The following is a 17,544-nucleotide window of genomic DNA, read 5'->3' on the forward strand; positions in this document are numbered from 1 at the left end:
TACCCAGATGTGCTTATGTAGTACTGTGATAGGCAATATGGAAATGTTTTAGATAGTCATATCTGAAATCTAACCTGAGTGGTTAAAATGTCTTGGATTTTTTTTTAAATTAGTTGTATGGAAGGCCAGAATGTTTCTAATCTTTGTATGAGTAAAAGTTAGGTAATGATGTTTTTGTGTACCATTCTCAGCAGAAACTGTGCCATGAATGGGTTCATTTACACTTTGCAGTTACTGTGACTGTTAGGCCTTGTCTAAACTAGGATTTAAAAGGTGATGTTAGCCCTAGCTAATGTGTTTTAAAAGTCTAAGGTATGCAAGTAGGGTTGCCAACTCTGACTGAAGCTATTCTGGGAGCTCCCCCCCCCCCCCCAACATAACAATCATTTTTTTTAAATATCCTATTAAAATCTACCTGATTGTTGTCAATAGTCACTGGGAGATTGATGCCAATTCCGGGAGACTCCAGGCCAATCCATGCTGCCTTTAAGATGTTAAATTGATCAAGTTAAAGCACAGGGAGGGACTAGCTAACACCTAACATCCCACCTTTAAATCCTAGTCTAGACAAAGCCAAAAAGGTAGAGGCTTCTGGGTACATGTCTGTACAAATCAACAGAGCCAGACGTGTACCCAGAAGCCTCCTGCTACAAGACAGGCCCAGAAGAGAAACCAACAGAACTCCACTGGCCATCACCTACAGTCCTCAGCTTAAACCTCTCCAACGCATCATCAGTGATCTACAACCCATCCTGGACAATGATCCCTCACTTTCACAGACCTTGGGAGGCAGGCCAGTCCTCGCCCACAGACAACCTGCCAACCTTAAGCATATTCTCACCAGCAACCACGCACCGCACCATAACAACTCTAACTCAGGAACCAACCCATGCAACAAACCTCGATGCCAACTCTGCCCACATATCTACACCAGCAACACCATCACTGGACCTAACCAGATCAGCTACAACATCACCGGCTCATTCACCTGCACGTCCACCAATGTTATATATGCCATCATATGCCAGCAATGCCCCTCTGCTATGTACATTGGCCAAACTGGACAGTCACTACGCAAGAGGATAAATGGACACAAGTCAGATATCAGGAATGGCAATATACAAAAACCTGTAGGAGAACACTTCAACCTCCCTGGCCACACAATAGCAGATGTAAAGGTTGCCATCTTACAGCAAAAAAACTTCAGGACCAGACTCCAAAGAGAAACTGCTGAGCTCCAGTTCATTTGCAAATTTGACACCATCAGATCAGGATTAAACAAAGACTGTGAATGGCTATCCAACTACAGAAACAGTTTCTCCTCCCTTGGTGTTCACACCTCAACTGCTAGCAGAGCACCTTACCCTCCCTGATTGAACTAACCTCGTTATCTCCACACTGATATATACCTGCCTCTGGAGATTTCCATTACTTGCATCTGAAGAAGTGAGGTTCTTACCCACGAAAGCTTATGCTCCCAGTACTTCTGTTAGTCTCAAAGGTGCCACAGGACCCTCTGTTGCTTTTTACAGATTCAGACTAACACGGCTACCCCTCTGAGGTATGAAATGGAGTGACTTTATAACCCAGGGTGAGAGGCAGCAGAGAGTTTACACCTACTGATCTACAAAAGGATTCAGAAAAGGAGGAAATATTAGGGTGGGAGCCAGAGCATCTGTCCTGGCAGGCTGAGCCGTGGGCAGGGAGAGGAACATGTAAAAGGACGAGACTCTCTCCACCCAGCAGTGGAGAGGGAACGGTATGGGACTCAGCACAGCCGCCGCGCAGAGGCCCAGCCTGGACAGGGCCAGCCCTTCGCGCGGTTGCAGGGCGCAGGACGGGTTCAGAAGGGGGGGGCGTATGGGGTGCTGAGGGGAATTGTTCCGCCTGTGGCTGGCAGGGGGTGAACGCGTGTGGGGGTCTCACAGGGGCAGCTCCACGGGTCTATTGCGCCGTGACTCATGAGGTGGGCAAGACACGCCACCGCCCCGTCTGGGGAGTCCCCACACCCCGCCCTGCGGCAGCTTCCCTCCCGCCATCCTCCAGGCCCCCGCCGTTTGCCATCAAGGTCCCGTTACCGCCTGTCGCAGGGGCTAGCGAGGCAGGGCCCGGCTCGAGGCAGAGCCTGACCCCGCTCCCGGCCGCGGGGCTGCGTAGACGGGCGGTTCCGTGCGGGGGGATTTGAAACAGCCGCTCCAAGGGCCGCGCGGCGGCGGCGTCCAATCAGCGGCGGGGATTTTTCGCGCTGGTTCTGGCCGGAGGAGGGGGCGGGGCCGCCGCGCAGGATTCCCGGAGCCGCCGCCGCCGCTGCCGCCGTTACTGCCGCTGCGTCTTGTCGGCTGCCGCCGTTCGCGGGCATCGAGCCACCGCCTCTCTCCTCGCCCGGCTCCTGTGCGAGAGGATGTGCCAGAGCACAGGTCAGCGGGCCGGGCCCGGCCGGTGTCCCTGGGGCGGGGGGAGGCCCCGGGCACGCTACCGCAGGCCCCGGCTGGAGGCGGGAGCGGCGGCGAGGTTACCTCGCTTGCTCGCAGGGATGCTGTGTCCTGGCCCCGCGCGCTGCCGTTGGGAGGGCGAGCGGCTGGCAGCGAGGGTGGTCCGCGGTGCTGAGGCGAGGGAGGGGGGTGGCCTCCAGCTTCTCCATCACCCAACGGCGTTATCCCCCCGGTCTCCCGATCCTCCTGCCCTCGCGGGAGTCTAGCTCTCCCCCCGTTAGCCGGCTCTCCCAGCCTCCTCCTGGGCTGAGGGGGAGGCTTCCCCTACCTCCCCGGCCCCCCTCGCTCATCTCCCGCCCCCGGGTGGCTCTCGGACCCCCGCTGCATGCACCCCCGGCTTCCCCCCAGTGTCTGCCCAGCCTCCCGCCGGAGGCTGCAGCAAGATTACTGGTGTTGGCTGGGCCTCTGATTCTGGGGTGTTGGAGGAGCGGAAAGGAGCAATGCCGAAGCTGGAGTCCCGGCTGTTGCTGCTTCATCCTCTTTCTAGTCCCACCCTCCCAATTCCTTCATCGCTGCTGCAGGAGGCGAGAGAAAATGTGAAGGGGTGGGATAAAGCGCCTGTCGGTGTCACCTCCCTTCCCAGGGTGAAAATCAATCAGTGCAATCTATACACACACACAAATGGGAGAAAGATCTATTTGAGGCTTTAAAATAACTCGCTAAATGGTGGTGGTGGGTATAAACGTACCCCCCATTGCACTGACTGTGTGTGGTGTAATCATCTGAGGGCTGCTACTGCTGCCTTCCCTGTGGGTAGAACTGGGATTCCATGGCAGTAGGAGTGAGAGAGTAACTCTGGAAATGTATGGAGGGGGAAGCCATGTTTGATTTATTCCTCCACCAAAGACTGGTGTGATGATCCTTATACTTACCCCTGCTGCAGTTCATTCCGGACCTGTATGGGAGGCGAAGGCGATCCCTATTAGAGAAGAGGAAATAAAATGTTTCTGCCAAGACTTACATGATCATTGGCTCAGTCTTTATTAAGTATAAGTGGATAGGTCTCTCGTAATTTGAATTGATGTTGGTGTGTTAAAAGGGGCAGGGGAACTTGCATTTCCAAGGCCATAGTTATAGCTCATCCGTTGTGGGTTATAGCTCTGGGAGTGGGGGAGGGAATTCACCACACTTCTTGAGCGTATTTATACTTGGTTCTTTCAAAATAAGTCTGCTAAAAGGAGGGGCAAATACTATCAAAAGTATAGGAGCAGTAAATAGATATTGTATTAAAACAGATTTCAGGAAAAAAGGGCCCCTTGCTAACAGACCAGTTAGACAAACATGAGGCAGGTATAAGTCACTGCCTGTTTCTTGAATATTTTCCTACTGCTTTTTGCATTACAATTGGTTTATAATTATTCTTGTATTTAATATTGTATGCTGTCTATGCTGAATAAACAGGGTCTCTTATGAAAGGGAGATTCAAACCTAAGACAGCAGCTCCATAGTGTAAGTTACCTGTGAAGTGTTTGTGTGGATTTTGCAAGATCAACTTGCTGGTAATTCATGTCTCATTGTTGTGCTTAGTAAAGGTCTTTTAAATGTGGGAAATACTATTAAATCTGATCAAAGAAATTTGCTCTTCTACAGTATCTAAATACTACTGTAGTGGAATCTTTATAAACTAATTGTTGAAATTATTATTTATTGTGGTAGTGCCTCGGAAACAGAACAAATGTACCTGAATAAACTCTCCAGTACCGCTTAATGAAATTATTTGACCTGTTGGATGTGCTTGATGAATAAAACTGCTATGGAGCCATGCTAGTCAGTGCTCAAATACGCATTAAAAACTAAAATGTGACTTGTGTTGGATTTATGTTCCAGTTTAGAGCCATAAGGAGTGTTGATGAAATTTTTTAGGTGATATTAATTTATAATTAAATAGTCTTCACCACTCGGGTAGAAATAAGTTATTTCTTGTTAAGGATATGGGAATAAACATTCACTGCCACCGTTACATTTTCTTAGAAATATGCAAATATTGACAGGCTAATAAAACATAAATTTACCTTAATTAATTAAAGGGAAATGTCAAAAAGGAATAAGTACCTTTACATTATTTCAGGTAATTGGGGTGTAGGGGAAGTACTAATGCTGCCAGTTCAAAGTAGTTTTTAGAGTTGAAATTAATCAAATTAAAAATCTAACTATATTTAAACTACTCTCAAATAACTAAGAATCCAACAGGAATGATGTTACAGAAAATGAAAAATGATAGTATTTAATATCTTTACATGAATGTAAACTCTTTCTTTTGGTATCATTTCAACTATCAGAATATTACCTTAAAATTGTGTTAGGCCTATGAGACACTAGCTTCTAAGACATGGGGTTTAATTATTTTAGGCTGGGAATTTAAAAGGGGCTATGATGTATCTTGTTTAAAAAGGCTTACTGAGTTCTAAAATTATGCATTCAACAAAACAGTGCAGGCCTGGAAAGAGAGAGCTGTTACTATGTCCCATTGTTTGTGGCTCATTCACTTCTCGCTTTTGCTTTGAATGTATTGTGTTTCTTTCATGCCACTATTATTAATATGTATCTAAATCTAGGCCTCAGTCCTGCAATCTGATGTGTGTGGACTCTTGTGCTCAATAGGAGCCCATTTACTTCATTGGTACTCCATAGAGGCAAAAGGCTCCACCTGCCTCAGTTAGATTGCTGGAGAAGATGTGTATGCTGTAAATATTATAGCAGTCCTGCCATCTCCAGTCATTTCTTCTTTCTGATGCTTGCATAATTGCACAACAGAATTTTAAATTTAAAGTATAAATATTAAAGACTTGCAAACTTATGCAAATTGCAGGCATTTCCTCCACAGAACTCTGTAAAGCATCTGACTACTTATAGGAAAAAAACTCAAATCCCCAGAAGAGCTGAGCACTGCACTGTAGAACTCTTCTTAGCTGGTGCCAATGTAAGCAATATGCATATCCTGATATTCAAGAAGTCTAATGGAATAAATTTGGTATTCAGTAGAAAATTTGACTGTTTGCATATTTGTCTAAGTTTTTGTGCCATGCTCATCACTGTACTATCCTGTGCCTATTTAAATCTTTTTAACTTCATTATATTTTTGTAAGGAATAACAAGCACAAAATACAAATGAGTTGTCTGTGTGGCTCGGTGTATGTTCACCTGTGTAAGAGATCTGAATGTATAGCTTTGGTGTCTTTTACCTTTTGACCAATGAAGAATGGAAATATTGAGGCAGAATAAAGTGGATAAGCACATCTACTTTTCTAACAAACATCTTATTTTCTAGTCAGTGGAGTGGCTTTGAAGAAAGCTTGACATCTCTGCTGTATAGTTGGCGAAGAGAAGTTGAAATATGGCACCCAAGGATGAATGGCCAAATAGGGTGGAGAACCAAATTAAAAAATATACATATCTAGCAAATTGTGAATGGGTGGGTTTCATTTTATAGTTAAAGTAGAAAATGAATAGTTGGGAGGCCTTTGTGATTGACAACAGAAAGAAAACAGAAGAAAAGTGTATTGAAATGTAAGAAGCATCCCTTCAATCCATAGAGATATTGTCAACTTCAAAATCATACTTCTCTCACTTTTTTTAACCTACAGTTATTACAAGTAGCACCTAAGATAAAGTATAATTATACAAAATCAATTATTTTCTTTCAGATTACTATGTGCATTTGACAAAAATCGAGAAAATAATAGATAAAAATGGGAAAATGTGATAGTAAAAATTTGAAACTACTTTTAACTTTTTGTTTGGTTGACTACATTTCAAGTTGATAGTGACCCTTTTAAAATGAGCATATTGACTTTAGGGAAACTTAACTTTTTTTTTTTTTTTTAAAGGGGGTACTGTAATATATATGAAATTTTAAGATAGGATAGGGGGCATGCAATTGCAAACTGAATGCTGGGTTTTGTATCATGTGTACCTATTCTATACCCTGCATTCTCATAACTAAAAGGACAGCCAGGCAAAGTACTGAGATATCCAAGAATTCTGGAGTACAGATGTCTTGCACATCTCAATACCCTGTGCCTGTTGATGATAAATGAATGTGTACTATCAATGCGCATCAGTGTGCTCACCATCAAATATCTTACCTGATAACATTTTAAATTTCAATGTTAGGCTTCAGAAATGAGTGTTTCTATAGTGTATATAAAAAACTACCTCTTACTATGAAGGGAAAAATATAATATGAGTATCCAATAAAAGAATAAATATTTTAAATATGCTTTCTCTTTGCCATAAACAAATGCCTGTTAACTGTATTGCACCAAAAGTAAGTCTTCTGTAGTTGTGTTTTTTAGTGATTAAAAATAACAAAGTTGTATGGGAATTGTTTAGACAGACTAGTGCTGTAATGGGTCATAACATTGGACGTAGATATTTTAAAGCATCTGTCTGAACATTTCGTAGCAGCGTATTCTGTGCATACTTTAACTGGCTAAAGATCTGGAAATGTAAAATGTTAGCTTATACGTATTTCAAAGCTGTATAATGTTGGGCAGAATTCCTTAGCCTTGGGGCACAGTTGACATATAAGCACTGGTATTTGACAGAATTTGAAACTAAGCAATAAACTATATAGGTGGTTTAAAGAATGTAAAGTTATAAGGATTCCCCAACAGGTGGTTGTCTTGTTTCTATTGTTTTTTTGCCCCCTTCACTGCAACGACCCTTCTTTAACTTAACATAAGATGATGTTTAGTACTAAAAATCAATTCAACTTCCACTTCTATAGCACAGATGTAGCTATTTGGTGTAATTCCTTCCATTGCGAACATTGGAGGGGAGGAAGGAAAGCGAAAAAGTATATGCATAAGGGAGGTGCAAAGTATCAGTTGGTGGTCATATTAAAGATACCTAGAGAGAAAGCAAAAGGGCTAATTGCCCCCATAACTGATTCTTTTATTTTTATTTTATTTTATTTTTAAACTGCATGCTCTCTCATGGTGCCTACTTAAGAAATGGGGACTAACTGAAAAATACGGAAGTCTTTTCTTAAGTCTAACTATTTAAACTTCTTCATAAAGAACTCTTAATCAGGTTAAAAGGGCCTTACATAATGGCCTTAGAATCTATAACCTGCTTCGTGTGTCTGTAGAAGCTGCTGAGTTAGGTCTTTAAAGTAGCCTAAACTTTGATGCTTCTGTCATCTCAACAGAGAAATTGGCCTTTCTCTGTGAAACTTGCTTCAGTCTGTACCCCCGTCAAGCTTTCTTGTGGCAAGCTTATGTTAAGTGTTTACATCTCCAGTCAACACTAAAAAACATACACAACAAATTACAAACTTACACTTGAAAACAATAAATGATTGTTAGTTTTATTCAACATTCGAAGTACTGAGATCAAGATTCCATTTTTCTTTTGCAACAATTGATTATATCACAAACAGAAACATGAGCATTATCCTTTTGTCTTAGTCCTGTCTGTGTTTTATAATGAATCTGCATTCAAGGAATAGAAGATGAGGCAAAGTGAGATCTTTTAAAAAATATTTGAAATCAATTTGAAATATTATGGAAAAACTGATGTGATAGAAGAATAGAGGAATAAAAGAAAATCTTAATCATTTTAAGAACCATGGTAAACAAAGCAGTGCATGCACATAGTCTCCTGTCATAGTGTACAGACCTTGAATGATTCACTGCCGGGTTTGTGATAAATAGTGAACAAGTGTTCTTTAAAACGTTATTTTAGTATGGATTAGTTTGAGGAGCAAAAGTTTGAGATCGTGAAACTTGCCACCTTGATGGTATACTATTGAAGCAGGGGATCCGTCCACACTGGCATTCAGAAAAGGCTAAATCAGAGTGTTATCTCTATAGAAATGAATGCCCAGGTTATAGTCTCATGATGGAGACAAGAGGAAGAACATAAATCCTCAAGAGATCAAAGCCAGTATGGGCCTTAAGGAACGGTACAGAATATAAGGTTAGAATATGGATCACTTCACTTTAAGTTCAAAACTGGTAGCACCACAAACTTTGAATCAAATAATTTAGAAAAATTACTGCTCTAATTGAAGATTTCCTATGAGAAATATGGATTGCCAAAAAGCTGTGTTTTGATAGCTTTTATGAGTGAACTGAAAACACAGATTTGTTTATTCAACAGGCAAAATACTGCTGAACAAAAAACTGAGCATAATCAGTATAGTATTTGGGTTTTATAAGGGCATAATATAAAATCCCTGTGTAAACTTCTAGATACTTCATTGTCAAAAGTTGTCAGGCAACTTTAATCTTACTGGGGTAGGATCTTGAAGCAAGTTCTGAAGAAAACGTTCTCAGTACTTGTTCAATGGAAATCAGTTTTACTTTCTAAATTAACCTTTTTGCTGATGATGTAACCCATACTGAAGACATACTATCTTAATAATGTTTGGCAAATCTGTAAATACATTAGGAACAAGAGAGACATACAAAGTGTAGATCCACTACTTAGTAGTGAAGGAGAGCTGCTAATGGACAGCACCAAGAAGGATGAGATGTTCAGTGCATGTTGTGCTTCATTTGCTGCTAAAAAGGTTAATTGTGTTAAGTATCTGGTCACAATTAATGTTAACAACGAAGGGGAAGGAACACATTCCAGAATAGGGGAAGAAGGGGTTAAAGAATATTTTGATAAATTAGATGTATTCAAGTCAGCAGGGCCTGACAAAATTCACTCTTGGGTACTTACAGAACTAGCTGAAGCAATCTCAGAACCATTAGTAATTATCTTTGAGAACTTATGGAGGACGGGAGAGGTCCTGAAGGACTGGAAAAGGGCAAACATAGTACCTACTATTTATTTAGGAAGTTTTGACCAGTTTACAGAACCGTGTCATATAAATACAGCTCTACCCCGATATAGCGTGACCCGATATAACACGAATTCAGATATAGCGAGGTAAAGCAGCGTTGCAGGGGAGCGGGTCTGCGCACTCCGGCGGATCAAAGCAAGTTCGATATAATGCGGTTTCACCTATAACACGGTAAGATTTTTTTTGGCTCCTGAGGACAACGTTATATTGGGGTAGAGGTGTACCAGAAACAAAACAATCATTACAACAGTTAGCTTTTATTTGAAGAGACATTATAAAGGAATATAGTCAGTACTTTCTATTTACCACAGTGTTACCATATTACAAAGTGAGCATCATTACAACACCGATGTTGTTCCTGGTGGCCTTATTAAATTGAGTGAAATCTCTATACACACATTTAACAGACCAGGCATATCTGTAAAATGTTAATATTTAAAAACATAATTGGACAGATATGCTGGGTTTTTTGCAAGTGAATGTACTTTGCCTGAGTATTGAATAAAAGGTAACCATGTATTTATCTGTCCTCTGCCTATTGTGCTAAGTTCATAACTAGTGTGTTAACTTTTCCATTACAACTTCCTGTATTTTTTTTTTTAACCATTCCTTTATGGTTGGGCTGTTTTTCTTTTCCCAGTGAGAGGCTCTCAGTAGTTGAACAATTCATAGTATCTATCTTGAAAAACAGGAACAAAGAGGACCCAGGGATTTATAGACCAGTCAGCCTAACTTAGGTTCCTGAAAAGGTACTGGAAGAAATGATCAAACAATTAATTTGTAAGTTCCTAGAGAATAATAGGCTGAAAAGTAATAGCCAGCATGGATTTGCCAAGAACAAATCATGCTAAATCAACCTAATTTCCTTTGCTGATAGGGTTACAGGCCTAGTGGATGTGGGGAATGGAGAGGGGAGAAGCAGTAGATGTGATGGATCATGATTTTGGTTAGGCTTTTGACACCGTCCCTCATGACATTCTCATAAGCAAACTAGGGAAATGTGGACTGTAGATGAAATTACTATAAGGTGGCTGTACAACTGCTTGAAAAACCATACTCAGAATAGTTATCAATAGTTTGCTGTCAACTGGAGGCCATATCTAGTGGGGTACTGCAGGGGTCTGTTCTGTCTGGTACAACTGTATTTAATATTTTCATTAATGACATGGAATGAAGAGTCCACTTATAAAATTGTGGATGACACCAAGCTGGGAGGGGTTGCTTGCACTTGCACATTCAAAATGATCTTGATAAATTGAAGAATTGATCTGAAATCAACAAGATGAAATTCAGTAAAGAAAAGTGCAAAGTATTACACTTGAGAAGAAAAAAGATCAAATGCACAACTACAAACTGGGGACTATCTGGCTAGGCAGCAGTATTTCAGAAAGAGAGGTGGGGCTTATAGTGAATCACATATTGAACATGAGCTAACAACGTGATGCAGTTGTGAAAAAAGGTATTGTATTTTTGGGGTGACAGGCATGTCATATGACATGGAAGGTAACTGTTCTGCTCTTCTTGGCACTAGTAAGCTCTCAGCTGGAGTTCTGTCCCATTCTGGCCACCACACTTGAAGAAAGATATGTTAAGGGGTATTACAAAGCGATAGTGATCAATTGTTCTCCATATCCATTTGAATGTAGGACACAAAAAGTTATTGGCTTAATCTGCAACAAGGGAGATTTAGGCTTGATATTAGGAAATCTTTCTAACTATGAGGGTAGTTAAGTAGTGGAACAGGTTACCCAGGTAGGTGGTGGAATCTCCATCACTGGAGGTTTTTAAGAATAGGTTGAACAAACACCTGTCATGGTGGTCTCAGTGTACTTGGTCCTGGACTATTACACACCACTTTTCTTATTGGTTAGTAATGGGAAGTAAGTATGTTTGTGAATTTGAGATACTTGTGTAAAAACCTACTCTGTTCCTGTTAATAAGTATTAGAGAGCCCCAATCAACAGCCTGATTGAAGTTAAGGAATCATAAAAGAATAAGGGGATAATCAGTAAAATTATAAGAGCAGATTTAAAATGGATAAAAGGAAATGCATACACAACGTGTATTTGCCATTGGAACTCCCTGGTACAGGAGGTTACTGATGGAAAAAGCTTAGATTCCAAGAACTAAGCAAATAAAAATTTCATCGGCAGTTGCATAACAAGACTTATTCTTAGCATAAACTCTTATGAGGAATACATTACCATATACCTGCTGGTATAATATGGAGAGTTGGCTGATGGCATTATGGAAGCTTTCACTTTCCTCTTACTCTTTTTTATTGGTATGTCATCAGAGATGGGATTCCTTAATAGATTGACTTTTCAGATCTATTTCTAGCATGGTAGTTGCCACTACCTTGATTTTTTTCCCTGCAATGGTCTTTCAGAATGGGTTGGTCAGATCAATGGAGGTCATCTTGATAGCCACCCACAGTTAAGTGGCTGTTGAGGATTGTTATCTGGCCTGTCTCACCAAAACACTAGCTATGCTGGTAAAACCCTCTAGTATGGGTCACAGCTGTAGCAATATAACTGCTTATCCCAGTGTAGTTTCTGCCAGATACTAGTAGAAGCACAATTATACTGATATAGCTGTGCCCGCACTAGAGAGTTTTACCGGTATTACTATATTGGCAGAATCCTCCTTGTGTAGAAAAGCCTTTAAACAGCAGTACTGCCTTTGGTATCTTTTTGCACTTTTCACAGTGGCTTATGCTAGGGTGCTTCTGGCAGCATCTGAGGTTTGATTGAGTGGTTGAAAAATCCAATGCAATGGAAGTTTAGGGGGTGGCATTCTAAGGGGTAGGGAGTACCGTATCTTCGTTTATAAGCCATATTTTTTAGTAAAAAAGGGCAGCGCCAGAGAAGGGGGTCGGCTTACGAACAGGTATAGAGAGGGAGAGGTGGGACACAGCCCCTCCCCCCCAACAGAGGGAGCAAGGAGAGCCAGCAGAGCCAGAAGGGAAGAGGCGGGGCCAGAGTCTCTCCGCTTCTGGCCACGTTGCTCTCCCCCCAGCCTCCAAAGCAGCTGCAGCCATGCCGCTCGGCCCCGCCCCCCAGAGCAGGCTGTGGCTGCGCCTGGCCCAGGCTGTTGGAACATGCTGCAGCTGCGCCACCCGGTCTGGCCTGCTGGAGCAGGCTTCAGCTGCCCTGCCCAGCCTGCTGGAGCAGCTCCTGCTAGGCCAGAGACATCCTCCCCTGGCCCTCCCCAGATAAGGTGGGATGGGGAGAATGTGGGGGTCCTGGGCTAGGGGTGGGTTCATGTGGGGGGTGGTCACAGGGGTTACTCCCCGACTCCCAGCTTCTCTCCCTCCCCTCCTCTCCCCCAAATTTCCCCACCAGTTGCTGTCCCGGCCCGTCAGGATAAGCAGCTGGCGCACTGGGACATTTTGTTTACTTAGGTTTACCTCCATGCCTGCGGACGCTTGAGGTAAACAAACCATCTTGGCCCACCAGCGGCTTATCCTGATGGCCTGCGAGCCAAAGTTTGCTGACCCCTGAATTATAGGGTCGGCTTATGAACGGGTTATAAAAATTTTCCATATTGAAGGGGGTGGGGTTCACTTATAAACGAATCAGCTTATTATCGAGTATATAAGATAAATTTCCTTGGCCTCTATTCATCAGCTTACTGAAGGCATTGCAATAGAATGTGTATTCTGTTCACATGAATATATATTATAGATGTCATTTTTTGTTCATAGTGACTGGCCCTTTACTTTGGGGAGAACATCTTGGGGATATCTTAGGACTGTTAGCCCATTTCTGCAGCTAATGGTGTCTACAGACTCACTATATACTCAAGATACAATGTGTACACAGTTTTGTGTTCCTTTGCAATTTATGTGCATATCTTATTTTGGGTCCTTCTCCTCCTCCCCAGCCTTTTGCATTTTAGAAATTCCCATGATGATCTCACAAAAGCTTCACATCAATCTGTCTGCTCCCCTCCTCTTCCCTCCCCAAATGCACAGGCAAGTGATAGCAGGAGCAAGGAAGAAACTGGCAAATTTAGTCTGTTTCATTTTGATGTAGAAATATGCAGGAGCAGCAGAAGCAATGTCCTGATTCTGATGGAGGGGAGAGAATTGGGATGGTGAAAAGGAAAAGAGGCTAGAAGGAGGAAGGGGCGGGGCATAAGGCGTGAGAAGAGGTAGGAGAGAGACATGGATTAGGAGAAGGAGCTGCATCAATAGGATACTTAATTTGAGATTAAACTTGTATGTCATCCAAGGACTGGTAGAGGTTTAGTAATACAACAGACACAACACTCAGAGCCCTTGTGGGAGAGTCACCTCATTGAATCCTAGACAACTGGAAGAGTGTCATTAGTGGGGTAAATTATCCAACACTCCTTTGCTAGAGGAAGGGCCGCTGTCATGTGATGCTATTGTGACTGCCCAGGAAATAAGGGAAGCTTCAAGTACAGTCTTGAAAAATGTAGCAGACAGTTATTTTGGGAGGTGATGGTGGGGAGAGAGAGAGGAGACAACCTCATATTCGGGTATAGCACCTGATAACCACTAAGAAATCCAGTGTAGTTGCTCCCTTGTAGCTTTGGGTGGACAGGAATTAGGGAAGAAAATGGCATGCTGGTGTTGCCACCAGAGTGCGATACTTGGATCCTGCTGTAGATGCCCACATCTTCAGTGTATGTCTTGTTTGGTGAGTGTGTGGTCAATTTGAAGTTCCTTTGCTGGGCTGAAAGAGTAGTTATCCTGACTCTCTCCTTGCTCCATGGGTGTGATTGGGAGGCTCCGCTATTTCCCTATGGGTATTTAGAGTGGAGATGGTGCTCCTCTTTCCTTAGATTGTTTTTGGTCCTCTCCCTGGATTGTGCTCATACCACTGTTGCTGTCCAAAGTCTTTCCTTCCTCTCCAATCTGGAGAATCTGATCAGTTTCAGTCAAATTTCCTGTTGTTTTGAGCAGTAGGAATGACACTTAGAAGACTTTCTTAAGCAAAGTGAGAAAGGACTCCTTTTCCTCATGATTTTGCAGAGATTATATTTAATCTTTCCTATCATACACACTTCCAGTTCCACCCCCAGCAGTGGTTCAGTTGTTGCAATTGGTCAGGAAAATGTTTGGCAAAGTGACATTGATCAGATTTGTGTAATTGTCTTTGCTGCCCCAGAAAAGCAATATTAGTACTTGCTGAAGAAACCCCGCTTCCCATCAGTGCTTATTGATTCTGGGAGTTAGTGTGGGGAAATTAATTTTCCAGTTTCTCCTTGCTTTTCATTGTGGGAATAGGTCATGAGTCTCCTAACTCAGGAGGAAATCTGAGCGCTCTTCCCCTTCTCTCTCTAGAAGTATCTTCTTTTTATAGCTTCCTTACTTAGGCATAGCTGTTGTTAGGCTACTGAGACATGTAGCCTAACAGGCCACAGCTGTCAGTTCCTTCTCTCCAAACTAGGCAGCTCTGGCAATTACCGTACTTAAAAGGCTGTTTTTCTTCAGTTACATAGAGAAGGGATTCAGCCCCTTTTTTGTTCAGGCAGGCATAAGCCACATGTAAACATTATTTCTCTTAAATGAAAACATGCTTTCATATTAGGGTTTTAAATTCTGCTCCTTCTTTAAAAACAAAAAATTGGGGCCAGACCTATATTGCTAGAACTACTTTCAATATTGCTTAGAACATCTTAGCACTTTTGATGAATAGCTACTGTATATGTGCATATATTGGCCATTCAAATCTTCTTTTAAAAAAGTACTAAGATTTAATCTTTCTATGTAAATGCAACTTATAAAGAGAGTTTGGTAAATTTCAGTGTCTTATGCATTCATAAGTTTCAGTTATTCCAGTTTTTATTATTTTTTTTTAATATAACCAGGCATTACATCTCAGATACATTAGTGTTGTATGATTCTGATTAAGGATGTACTTTAAAATTCTTGCATTTAGGTGCCTATAACTTTCTTGGGACTTAACCCTTTGGACTAAAGTTTCCCATGTTTGTTCTCAGACAAATGGCACATTTCTTTTTTTGGTAAAAATTTGTTTTGACTGTCTTATTTATCAGTGTGTGTCATGCTCTTAAAGTTTTTAATGCATTGATTTGCACTTAGATAACTCATTATATTTAAAACATCAATCTTGCATATATTTAGTATTCAATGGGTCAGATGCTTTTGTTGTGATAGGATAAATTTGGGTTAGAAAGAAATTGGCCCAGTCTGGTATTTTTCTTGTGCAAAGTAATTTCTATTGAAGTTAGCAGTAATTTTACATTCCTAACAGTTGGGGAATGAGGTCCTATGTTAAAAATGTCCTGAGCGGCACACTAGTGCTGTACTGCAAGACACAAACGGAAATCTAAATGTTTCTTTGGCATCATGATTTTATATACAAGAGAATCTGAATGAACAAGTGTCCAGGATATTCAAATGTATTATTTTTTAGAAGAAGGTCTTATCCCATCCCTAATCCTTTTATTTATACGTGAATCATGTATGAATTCATTTAATTTTGATCTGAGAACAAGCACAAATTTTGGATGATCTCAAGATGGATGAAAGAGGAAGAGAGAGAAATCTCTTAGGATTACAAAACTAGCTTTATCATGTCTTTTCCCTCTAAAAAGACTTCCTACAGAAACTCTTCCATCTATTGGCTTTTTTCAACATCAGTTGAAAGCCTGATTTGTAGATGTTAAAGGTGGTGTTTGTGGATAAATGTTTTTAAAAGTTTATACTCATCGATATGTTGGAGGGCAGGCAATTTTTGTGCTGTTCATCTTAGATGTTTTCCTGAAGCTATAGAGGAAGTTCAAGTAAGTTTTCTTCTGATAACTTTCTTCCATTTCCTTGGCTTGGCAGAAAAACAATCCCACTTGGCTAGCTCATAATTTCTATGACACAGAAAAAGCATCTCTGAGATTGCTGCCAAGGTGGTAGAAAGAAATAATAAATAATACCATATAAATGCTCTTAACAATCTGGACAGTAAAACATAGGAATGTGTTTTTGACATGCAGAATAAACACATTTGGCACTTGACTTGCTGTCATATAATAGATGCTCAGCTAGTTAATAAAACTGTTAAAATGTACACAAAATAACTTATTCCATGTATGTAGAAGCATTCCATTAATTATAAACAGTAAATAAAAACCCTTGCAAGAAAATGCATTTGTCCCATTAAAATATCCAGAGACCTGCTTCTCTGTCCAAATCCCCCTTAAAACAAACAAAAACACAAAAAATCTCAGTTCATTCAAAGAAAATGGTGTGTTCAGATACCTTAAATAGGTTCCTGTGAAACTAAGTATCCATTGTTTTCATACAGCAAACTACTAGGCCCCAGACTTTCCCCTCTTTCCTCCTTGCTGATGTAGATGGCGCTTGGTGGGTCATTGGTCAGTATCATATTAAGGCATTAACTTGAGCTCATTAGCTATTACTGATTTTTTTTTTTTTTTTTTAAGCTCTCTAGTCTTCCTCTTTTACTCCATGCAGAGCACTCCAAGTTAGAGGTTGGGCTTGTAGCTGCGCTTGTACAACATGGTTTTCCAAGAGGAGCAGAGTGATGGTAACCCTAACCACTGTATCATAATATATTCCTGTAACATTGCTCAATCAGGTATCTCTTTCTGACCATCTCATTTCATTCAGTATTGTTGCACTCTCATTCATAACCTCTAAGATCACAGCATTCCTGATGTATCTGCTACTGTTGTCAAGTATCAGGGGGTAGCCGTGTTAGTCTGTATCTACAAAAACAACAAAGAGTCTGGTGGCACCTTAAAGACTAACAGATTTATTTGGGCATAAGCTTTCGTGAGTAAAAACCTCACTTCTTCGGATGCATAGAGTGAAAGCTACAGATGCAGGCATTATATACAGACACATGGAGAGCAGGGAGTTACTTCACAAGTGGCGAACCAGTGTTGACAAGGCCAATTCAATCAGGGTGGATGTAGTCCACTCCCAATAATAGATGAGGAGGTGTCAATTCCAGGAGAGGAAAAGCTGCTTCTGTAGTGAGCCAGCCACTCCCAATCTGCTACTGTTGACTCTCTCCTGTCCCTCCTTTTCTTCCTCCAAAATGGATTCTGTGGTCACCTTCCTCAACTCTTCTCAATTAATTGCTCTTCTCTCCCATTGTTCCACTTAACTCCATCCCTGGCTAACACCTTAGATCTTGCTTCATCTATTCCTTAGCTGCTGAAAACCTCTGAATGGAAACCGAACACTAAGTAGATGATGAATATGCAATGAATAAAGGCTTTCCTTAATTTTCTGCCATT

At 41.4% G+C, this 17,544-nt stretch overlaps 1 protein-coding gene across 5 annotated transcripts in view; it reads left to right on the plus strand.

The window, feature by feature from the left end:
• NSD2 (nuclear receptor binding SET domain protein 2) overlaps nt 1-17,544 on the plus strand; it is a 182,829-nt gene that overhangs the window by 25,882 nt on the left and 139,403 nt on the right. For 4 of the 5 annotated variants that reach the window (XM_054030047.1, XM_054030050.1, XM_054030049.1 and 1 more), the window contains exon 1: nt 2,298-2,417. The exons of the other annotated variant lie outside the window; for it this stretch is intronic. The gene's annotated coding sequence lies outside the window, so the exon portion shown is untranslated. Of the gene's footprint in view, nt 1-2,297; nt 2,418-17,544 lie in introns of those variants that run through there. 5 annotated transcript variants of the gene reach the window in all.

This window comes from Malaclemys terrapin, chromosome 5 (genome assembly GCF_027887155.1).
Source record: "Malaclemys terrapin pileata isolate rMalTer1 chromosome 5, rMalTer1.hap1, whole genome shotgun sequence".
In the NCBI taxonomy this organism is placed as follows: domain Eukaryota; kingdom Metazoa; phylum Chordata; order Testudines; family Emydidae; genus Malaclemys; species Malaclemys terrapin.